Source organism: Ipomoea triloba, chromosome 13 (genome assembly GCF_003576645.1).
Source record: "Ipomoea triloba cultivar NCNSP0323 chromosome 13, ASM357664v1".
Classification (NCBI taxonomy): domain Eukaryota; kingdom Viridiplantae; phylum Streptophyta; class Magnoliopsida; order Solanales; family Convolvulaceae; genus Ipomoea; species Ipomoea triloba.
The window spans coordinates 21,585,250-21,595,634 of record NC_044928.1 but is presented as its reverse complement, the minus strand read 5'-3'; the positions used below and the strand labels follow the sequence as shown (position 1 = coordinate 21,595,634).

General features: G+C 33.8%; 1 pseudogene; it reads left to right on the top strand.

Moving 5' to 3' along the window:
• Positions 1-1,359: 1,359 nt before the first annotated feature.
• Positions 1,360-10,385, top strand: part of LOC116001352 — a 23,848-nt pseudogene continuing 14,822 nt past the window's right edge.

Here is a 10,385-nt window from a genome sequence, read left to right as displayed (position 1 = left end):
GAAAAAGTGAACACAATAAATGCATTCATAGTTGCTAATCTCGTTTGTACTAATAATTTTACATATTTATCAAAACTACGTAGTTTATGATTGGGCGGGAAAACGAATTTTTTTTATTTACCAGAATCTTGTTTATATAATATATATATTAGTAGTGACATTTATGTGACGCACATACTAAAAATTTTAAATATTAACTTATAACAATGTTATTATTAAAACTATTAATGTTATTAATTTTATATATACAGATGTGATATCAGCTTTATTCATTAATATATATAATTTTGTAATTTAATGCAACAAACAAAGCATGCAACAATAAACTTTACCAAGCTTATTGAATATATTATTTTTATGTATTCTTCTAGGCAAACATATATCAGTGTAAATCAAACTTTAATGTTCTCAATTTTATATAATTTAGATTAAAAATTATAAAGTTTACTCTTAAGTTTGATTAAAATTTATATTTAGGTAGGCAAAACAAACAAAAAGTGTAATTAGACCCAGACTAATATTAAATCAATTAATTTAACCTATTAGAGATATGCATCTCTTAAGCATCTGGCCAGTGGGTCTTTCAATACTAATTAAAAAAATGAGTCTTTGTTCATGATCAATTATTTGACGTTGCAACAAGGATAAGTCACCCAGATGGCCTTAAAATATTACTTTGTGATGAATCAAAAATTAATTGTACTTCTACTACTAATGTAATTTACAAAGAGATTTTAAATAATTTATAATTTAGTCTTTCTTTCAATAATATTTCCCCGTGCATCACTTGATATATTTTCATTCCGTACATCGCACGGGGTCAACTGCTAGTTATGAATATAAATATCAATATGCCCTTAATAATAATAGTGATAATATATATACATGTGTAATTAAGAAATTGTTTGAGGGTAAAATAGTCAAACTGTGTTTATTTTATTTTCAAATTTTATGAAAAAATGTTTTGCTTAGATTTTGTTTTCTTTCACTATCAGGAAGTCATTTTCCATCAAATCAAACAACATTTCTTTCACTTTTAGAAAAATATTTTCCATGGAACCCATCCAACCAAATACCCCCTTATGTATCTTTTATTTTTCTTTGCAAAAATGAAAATATTGCATTTACTAAAAAGCCCTTGTTATTTTGAGTACTATTGACTCTGTTACAATGTAATTATCCATGCGGGAGTTAATCGGTACACCGGATGCCATTTGACCACAAGGTCTTTGGCAAAAAAAAAAAAAAGCCCTTATTATTAATTCAACTTAAAAAGGAAAACCAAACAGGCCCTTAAATCACATTTTTGAGAGCGCGGGAAAGGTTCCGCACTGGGCATATACTGTTAAGCAGGCAAGAACTTGTGCTGTTTCAACAATTCAATTTCTTAGGGTTGGGGTTCCCTGCTCAAATTCTCCACTGTAAACTCAGTTTTTCCACAGAAAAATGGTGGAATCGAAGTCGGAGGTCGCCGAGCGAATCGTTAAAATCGGCCAACGGTTTGCCTCTCACAAAGCTTGCCCCGGCAAAGACACTCTCGTCAAATTACTCAAAGTAACGCTCTCTTCCTATTCTACACTTTTGTATAGTATAAATACTCCGTTTCCACACTTATTCACTTTTCCCCATTTTTTTCACCGTAAATATGGAAAATTATCTGGTACCCCCATTCCGTTTCTTCCAGAGTGCTTGCATTTTTTTTTTTTTTGGAAACTATTTTGATTTCTCAGTCTTTTAACCTGCATAAGCTTGTAATCTACTATAATTTTGTGTTCCACGAATAGCCTCATCCGATGGTGTTATTGAGAAGTTACTTTGGTAGTAATGGCTTATTACAAAGATGTGCCAACTTGCATTCATAAGGGTAAAAACAGGAACAAGTAATATTTGTTGGAGGTTGGTTCAATTGTTTATGATGTTTTTAGTTGATTAGAAATTTGGAGTTTCCAAAATGAGGTAGAGATTGAACCATAGTGGAATAAGTAATCTGGTTCTATTCTGACATGTTTTTGGTTTAGATGTTAGTCACTAAGTAGTGTGCTTCCTACAAGATTGGTGGGCTTCTTTTGATGGTTCTGTCTGTATTTCACTAGTTTAAGAGGGTTTCTCATCTTTAGAGTGTTTTGTTTCTTTGTTGTCTCATGTAGTCATGTCTGTAATAAAATATTTCTATATAGTTCACTTCAATAAGTTCTCTTATCAGTATGCTGTTAAGATATATTTTGACTTTGTTATGCTTCATGTTCAATTTCCTGCTGAAGTGATTGTCTCTACAACTGTGCTGAAGTTTAAGGTATATTGAGTGCTCAAAAATTTGCTTGCCAAATATGTAGCTTGCTTTTTCAGATATGGGAGACTGTTATGGTCTTGTACTACTACTACTACTACTACTGCAAGGATTGGAAGTGCAGTTTTATATTTAATCAGGAGCTTCTTATTTGTCGAGGACCAAGAGCATGTTTCAGCATCTCTTATCTTACTGGCTTCTTTTAATATTTTGTTATGCAGTACTCTCCAAGTAGAACTAGATAGTAGATAACACAGAGAAGTTTGTTTTTCCTTCACCAAGCATCTGCTTTATGTTTCAGGATATCATAAAACCCTTTAGCTTAATCTGAGTTGTTCTTGCTGCAGGAAGCTGTAGATGCTTTGGAACAGCTAGAACAGCCTAAACCAGATAGAGAAGTTAGTTTTTCCTTCACCAAGCATCTGCTTTATGTTTCAGGATATCATAAAACCCTTTAGCTTAATCTGAGTTGTTCTTGCTGCAGGATGCTGTAGATGCTTTGGAACAGCTAGAACAGTCTGAATCATTGAAATCTATGTTGACTCCTTTAAGCAGATCTCTTGTTAGATTTGCTCTGCTAAAGTACAAGGATAGAGATGTTAGACTTCTTGTTGGTATCTGCTTCTGTGAAATTCTCCGGGTCTTGGCACCAAATCCTGATTTCAGTGATGCAACTTTTAGGGTAGAGTATGACTTTATAAAATGCACTTATACTATCCTTGTGTTATATTTTAACCTTCTCTATCTATTAAATTTATGGAAATTACATAATTATAATTTTGTATCCTCTCTCTGTCTATCCCTCTCTCACTCACTACCTCTCTCTTCCCTCGTGTAACCAGGGTATTTTTAGACTTCTATTAAGTATTTTTGCGGAGCTTGATGATACCAAACACGCCTTCTTTGATAAAAGGGTTAAACTGTTGGAAACTGTTGCAAAGCTCCGTTGTTGTGTGCTAATGCTTGATTTTGGTTGTGAAGATTTAGTTCTCAAAATGTTCAAAACCTTTTTCAGCATTGTGAGGTAAGTTGTTGGTGATATTATTATTATTATACTTTTTTTATTTTAAAATTTGTATTCACTGACACTGACTCTGCAGTGTTTTATACTCCTTAGTTATTGTAATAGTTAAAACTCATGGAGAAAATGGAATAGGTTGATCACCATGTCACTTGGATAGAAAAGCATATAAAACTTAGCAAGTGATTGCGTTTGAACTTTTTTGATAAGGGATCTTCCATTTATAGTGCTAACTTGTGCAACATTGTAAAATTTGTTCAATTCAGTTACTGAGAAATACATTTAGGGGGCGTTTGGTTCAAGTTATATAAGATAACTAAGGTTATATTTGCTTGGTAATATAAGATTCCCATGTTTGGTTCAAGTTATATAAGATAACTAAGGTTATATTTGCTTGGTAATATAAGATTCCCATGTTTGGTTCAAGTTATGTAAGATTCCCAGCAAACACAGGAACCAAACACAGGAATCTAACATTTTATCTAACATTCCCAGCAATCTAACATTCCCAAAGGTAATCTAACATTCCGTGAACCAAACGCCCCCTTAATGCAATGAGTAATTGTTTGATATGAGTTCTGAGTAATTTGTGTGCCATTAGAACAGGTGGATATGAATACTGTTTAGAGTAAACCATGTAAGTAGAATGCATGTTAAGATTTCAGGAAGGTTGTTAATAATATTGGGATCCAATTGGAGGGCCATTGAACTTGGATTAATCTCTAAGGCAAATTGGTGACAAATTTAAATGGCGAGCTTGGATTTAATTGATTGTGCGCATGGATTAATTTAGTAGCAGACTATTGCATTTTGGGAGCTGATTATGGACTGTCCAAGCTTGGTTAAGAATCTAAGATGCTGAAATCAAGTTAAAATAATAAAGAAAGAGAGCTGCATGAATTTAGAAACTAAATTAGAGTTTGAATATTTGAAATAAATTTCTCTGAAAATTTCTATTCTTGTTAGTTTGTTAGCTCAATTATAGTGCATTTTGAATTTGAATTATGTTTGTTTATGCTGAATTAAGCTTCTCTTGTATTTGATAGATCTTGGATGAATGAAATTAGTCTCAAGTTTTGCATCATGCAAATCTGTTTTCTTTCCTTGAGTTCATGAGGAATCTTTAGATTTATCAAGTGTAATCCCACTTGTGGTGTCCAAACCCAGCTCTTATTACTTCTCTAGCCCAAGTGTAGTGAGCTACCTATCCAAAAGACACCAAAACAGCCCTTTTTACCCTTCACCAAATCAAACCTTCATCCACAATCAATTCACCGAAGTCTAAACTTATTCAGAATTTTTCGTGGGGATTGAGTGGGGTATTCTTGTGCAAACTTTAGCCAGTTTTAATCACAACAATGCAAGCTGAAAGAAGATAGAACTAAGTATGCTCTTAAATCTTAATACTTGCCATCTATTCAGATTTGAAATCATTTGCCTTTTGAGGGCTTGCACAGTGAAAGGCAACAATTTAGACTTTGGGAGACAGTTAGAGATCTTGTATCCCTTGTTCTTTGGAGGTAGTTATGAATTTCTCTTAACTGAATGAGAATGTGTTTATGGACTGTTTTTTTTTTTAATATTTATTCTCAACACATGCTTTTAATGTTAATGTAGCCATGTAGGGATGTAATACACAAAACTCTGCAGAATCAAAATGTAAAAAAAATCTGTAGAAGCTCATGCCATAGTGAATTTTATCTGAAAATAAAAAAATAAGGATTAGGAAAAGGGAAAGTGCCTCTGATCTTGAATAGGCACCTAGCACCTTCTACCTATTTCCAGGGGTGTTTCTCATACATACATACATACATACATTGTGAAGTTTGATTAGAGCTGTGGCCTAAGTGCCTAACTGTTTCTTTTTCATTCCAAATGTTTTTCCCTTTTGTGATTAGAATGTCTACATGCCAATCTTAAGCCTGACAAGATAAATATGCAATAATCTTCATTCAATCAGTAGAAGTAGGATTGCCTTCAGTTGGTCCAAGTGAGTAGAAATATTTGGGAGATGTTCATATAGTACTAGAGGAAGTAGTAGGTTCATAAAGTGAAGTTGATACATTCTACTCTTTTAAATAGTTACTAAATTGACCTTATCTTGAATCTGAGGCATTAATTAAGCTAATTCTCTGTAGGAGGTCTATGTGATATGTGTGCAACCATATACCTTAGTGTTCTTTAAATTGGAGAACTAGTGGGATTTATTGTGCAGTTCTCTCTGATATTTCTTAAACTATAAATAGTAGCTTATGGCTAGATAGGATTAGTTCCACTTATGTAAAATTACTTCCTTTTCTTGTGGGACCACCACCCATTGAGTATGGTTCATGCTATGTCATCTATAATGACAGCTGTTTTGGAGGAGAAAGTGGTGGATAACAGCTCTGAGCTGCTTTCATCTGAAGGAAAGGTATCTGAACCGCTTCTAGATGTGATCTTGCAAAATCTCCTGAAAGAAACAAAGGTCAGTATAGTAATAAAATTCATTTTAAGTTTGAGAGAAGGCTTAGACTAAGCTCTGATTCTACTTAGTTGCATATGACAAAGCAACACTGAAGTTATTTTCATAGATAAGCAATGCGAAAAAAAGTTTCACAGCTGTGGTTCTGGTACTTGTTACATTGCTTAAATGAGCATAGAAGAGAGATTCTACTTAGTGTTGCTTTAGGTTTGGAAGTAGGAGTCAAAGATTGAGTGGGATAGAAGAGAGAGTTACAAGTGAAGACACCTGAGTTAGCAACATTGGCTTCTACTCTATCTTAGGCCAATGGTACAGATATAAGGAAATAAATAAATGGCTTATGTTGACTGGTTAGTATTGGGTATATAGAGTTTTAGATCATCCATATTCATTTAAAGTGAGGAATAGTACTGAAAAAATGCCTCAAGATATTGAGAACAAACATAATTAAAGCACCAAGCAAAATGAAGAAAAGATAATGAAATGGAGATGGTGCAATAGACTTGAAAGGATAAGCTTGCTGGATTGTGAATTGTAAAAGCAGCTCTACCATCCTACTGCTTTTTAATTTTAAAGCTTTGCTCTAGAAATGGACTAGAGAATAGAAACTGAGAATATATACTGTTTTGATACTTCCTGGATTAGAAGAAATGAGTACTTTTTGAGAATACATTTTAGTCCTTGGTTAGGTAAATGGAAAGTCCTCTATTCAGCTAAATTATGTTTTACTGATTCTTCTCCAGGATATTTCTGCTTCCAAACGGTTTGCTGTTTACATCATTCAGAATTATGGTGGCAAGCTTGAGCACATTATTGCTAGGTTTTTAAGATCTTGTATACTGAACAGAGATGCTGTCGGAAGCATGGTGAAAGAATATTACCACGAGATTATATATGAAATATTCCATTGTGCTCCTCAAATGCTTATTTCTGTCATTCCTACCTTGACCAATGAATTACTGGTTAGCCATTCCATTTCTCAATTTGTTTTACCTTTGCCATATCCTTAGTTATTTGGCAGAACTAGAGCATGCTTGGCCAGGCAAAAAAATTTCCAAATATATCTATTTTGATAAGATATTTTAAAATGGACTTATTAAATAGGTTTCTATTATGTTTGGCTTAATCCACCTTGAAAGTTCTTTTTAGAATTAAAAAGTTGTTTGGGTATGTAACTGTTAAAACTGTATTTTTCAAATTAATGATGGTCAAACTGTCAAAGTTACAATAGAGGACATGTATCACTGAATAGAGCTCTTCAAATATAGGGAGACATTTGGAATTTCAGAAATATCATTAATGTGGCATGCCATTGTCCAAACTTTTAGAAAATCGATTTTCTAAAAAGCTTCTGTTTGAGGCTGGCTTGGAATAGGTTTTTCCTCTTATTTATTCCAACAAGTTTTTCTCAAACATGAACATTTGGCCTACTTTTAACTTATTTGTGTAGATAAGCCCCAAATAAGCTGGACATGCACATAGTAAAATCTTTCGGTTTTTTTTTTTTTAAATTTATTTTATTTTAATTTTTAAAATTTTTTACCAGTAGTTGTTTTGGTCACTTTTGCAATTGATAATGGAATTCAATTTACAGACAGATCAAGTAGATGTTCGTATAAAAGCTTTAAACTTAATTGGGAAACTTCTTTCATTGCCCGGAAACCATGTTGCCAAAGATTATCGCTATCTCTTTATGGAGTTCTTAAACAGATTCTCTGATAAGTCCGCTGAAGTGAGGCTCAATGCTCTTTCACATGCAAAAACTTTGTACATAGCCAATGAACTGGAGACTGAAATCACTAAATCATCTCAAAGGCCCAAAACTGAAGTTCTAAGTAAGCTGCCAAAGGCCCAAAACTGAAGCATCTTGTCACTATTTCGCTTAGCATGTCTTGTTCCATCATATCTTGATAGTAAAGTTAATAATTGATTTTTAACTTTGTGGACTTGGTAGGTGCTCTTGAAGGTCGACTCTTAGACCTTGATGATGGTGTGAGGGCAAAAGCAGTGACTGTGCTGTGTGATTTGGCAAAGAATAATTTTAAATCATTCCCCTCTACACTAATTTCTCTTATTGCAGATAGGCTGCGTGACAAAAAGGTTATATGCCAAGTAACTAAATACTTCTCTAGTGCTATCTGTACTGTATTTCTTCATCTTACCTTTTCATCTGAAATTAATGTAGGTATCTGTCAGAACGAAAGCATTGAAGAAGTTGCTTGAAGTCTATCAGGAATATTGCACAAAATGCGCTTCTCAAGTTTTGGATCTCAGTGACTCCTTGGAACAGATTCCTTGCAAAATTTTGATGCTTTGCTATGGAAAAGACTGAAGAGTTCAAGTACGGCTAAATCACACATTACCACTGTTCTAAGAAACATAAGGCTTACTTGTTCAATGTACTGATTGCTTTATGATTTTCAGGCCTGAAAGAGTGGACGAGAATCACGATCTGGCATCTCTAAGAAGAATTGGGAAAGACTTCATCAAACCTAGTTCAAAATCAACAAAGACAGCCATTGCTCAAAGAGGAAAGAACCTAGATAACACTTTTTAGGTGAAATACAGTGGAAATTTAAAATCCCTGGAGAAATAAGTTATTAGAAGGAATCCCATGAGAAAGTATGCCCCACAGTTCCACAAAGATGCGTCAAAATCTCATACTCTCCCCCACTCAGAACTTCATAAGACTAGTGTTTTGTGTCAAACATCATTAATGGGCTAATGCCTGAAACTTTTAAAGGACTGGCTGTCTGATTTACAAGGAATTATCAAGTTCTTACAGCTAATATAGTAAATATAGTACTCCTTAATATTTCCTTTCTCTTTATTCTATTACTTCAAAGGACTCTTTATCTTCACAAATTGTATCATTTGCTTTGCGTAAATGCTCTGATCTAGCTCTGTGGTAAAATTTCTTGTCTTAGATTTCTCTATCTGCTTCACTTTTACTGGCTTATTTTGTTTTGTTGAATCTCAGCCAAAACCTTGATGCACCTTTCCCTCTTCCTGTTCCTATAAATTCTGGAGGACAACCTTGTGAAGTTTTACCATGCAGTCTTGCTTCTTTTGCTTAGGAGAATACTTGATGTTTCGTAGTTTTGGTTTGAGAGAAGTTTGTGGCTTCTTGTATTCTGCTTGTTTTGCTTTATAACTGCTTTCTTTTGCTTCTGAATAATGGTTTTGCTTACATTGTGTTTATACAGTGATATTTATTCTTCCCTGGAGAGGATATGCTTGGAGGGTAGTCGCACTCAATCTAAACTTGCTTGTTCTGCAATTGCTGCACTGCTAGTGCTTGGTCCTTCAGATCAATTCCTTTTTCCGGATTTGTGCAAGGTGTAGAAGTCATATTCACTTATTTATGTTGGTGCTCTGTAAATTTGTTTGTATATCTTTTTCCTTGCAAGTAATTTTTATATTCTGTCAATCTGTCATAACCTTGTTAAGAGTTGTATCCAAGCAGAAAGCACACTAATGCCAAATTTTCTGTATCCAAATGCCTTTGTTTTGCCACTTTTATAAGTTCATATCTTACTTCACATGGTGGTTTCAATATTGATGTAAGACAGACATGACGTACTGAAGTAGGACTAAACAAAAAGAGAAGTTACATCTGCATTTTACAGAATAGTTGCTTACCCCCTCTTTATGTCATTCTTTGCCAACACTATGCTTGGACATTACCAATTCTTGTCTAGACCTTCAGTATGTAAGGTCACTTATTTTTTTTTTTTTTTTAAATCTCTTTTTAATATTAATTTGTTCAGAAACTTGTGGATTCTCTACATATGGGGCAGCATATTCAAACTGTTTTGCAGTCTTTGGGCTGTTTGGCACAGCATTCCGTTGTAGCATTTGAAGCACATGAGCAGGAGGTTACTCATTTTATCACCAAGGAGATATTCCAATCAAAGGATGTGAGCTCTAAATTTCTGATAGAACTCAGCCCCCCACCCACCCCCACCTCTCCCCAATAGAAACATTAGTAGGAGAATAGTAGAAACTGTCTTTAAATATCTACTCTGGGGTTCTTTTTCTTGTTTTCCCGCATCATGGCAGATAAAACTTCTTTGTAGGCTGGCACATCAGAAGATCAGGCTTTGCTAGAGAACTCTTCAAATTGCAGCAGCTATTGCAAATTGAAGGTACACCTCACTGAGCTCAATCTTTAGTTTTAAGAGTTCCTGTATGCTCTTTTGAAAAAGAGTCTACTATTTAGCCTTCAATTTATTTGTGCCTTTATGAAGTGTCACATCTATTTCCAGCATCAAAATGTGAAGTCATATTTGATTGTAGTCTCCACTCTACAGTTGACATTCTCAATTTCTCATATTAACCCACCCCTTTTATTCTATTTAACTAAGAGTGTATTTCTTTAACTTGGATATTATTATTATTATTATTATTATTATTATTATTATTATTATTATTTTTAAAGTATCATGGATAGATATTCTTGGTGGAACCTTGCAAGATATGCTAATTGGGAAAAAAAAAAATTTACAGAAATGTGATTTTAGACATGCTCCAAAATGTGTTAAATCCATTTACAAAATGAAATATCTCGTCCCATTTTGAAATTGCAACATGACTTTACATTTGGGAAATGC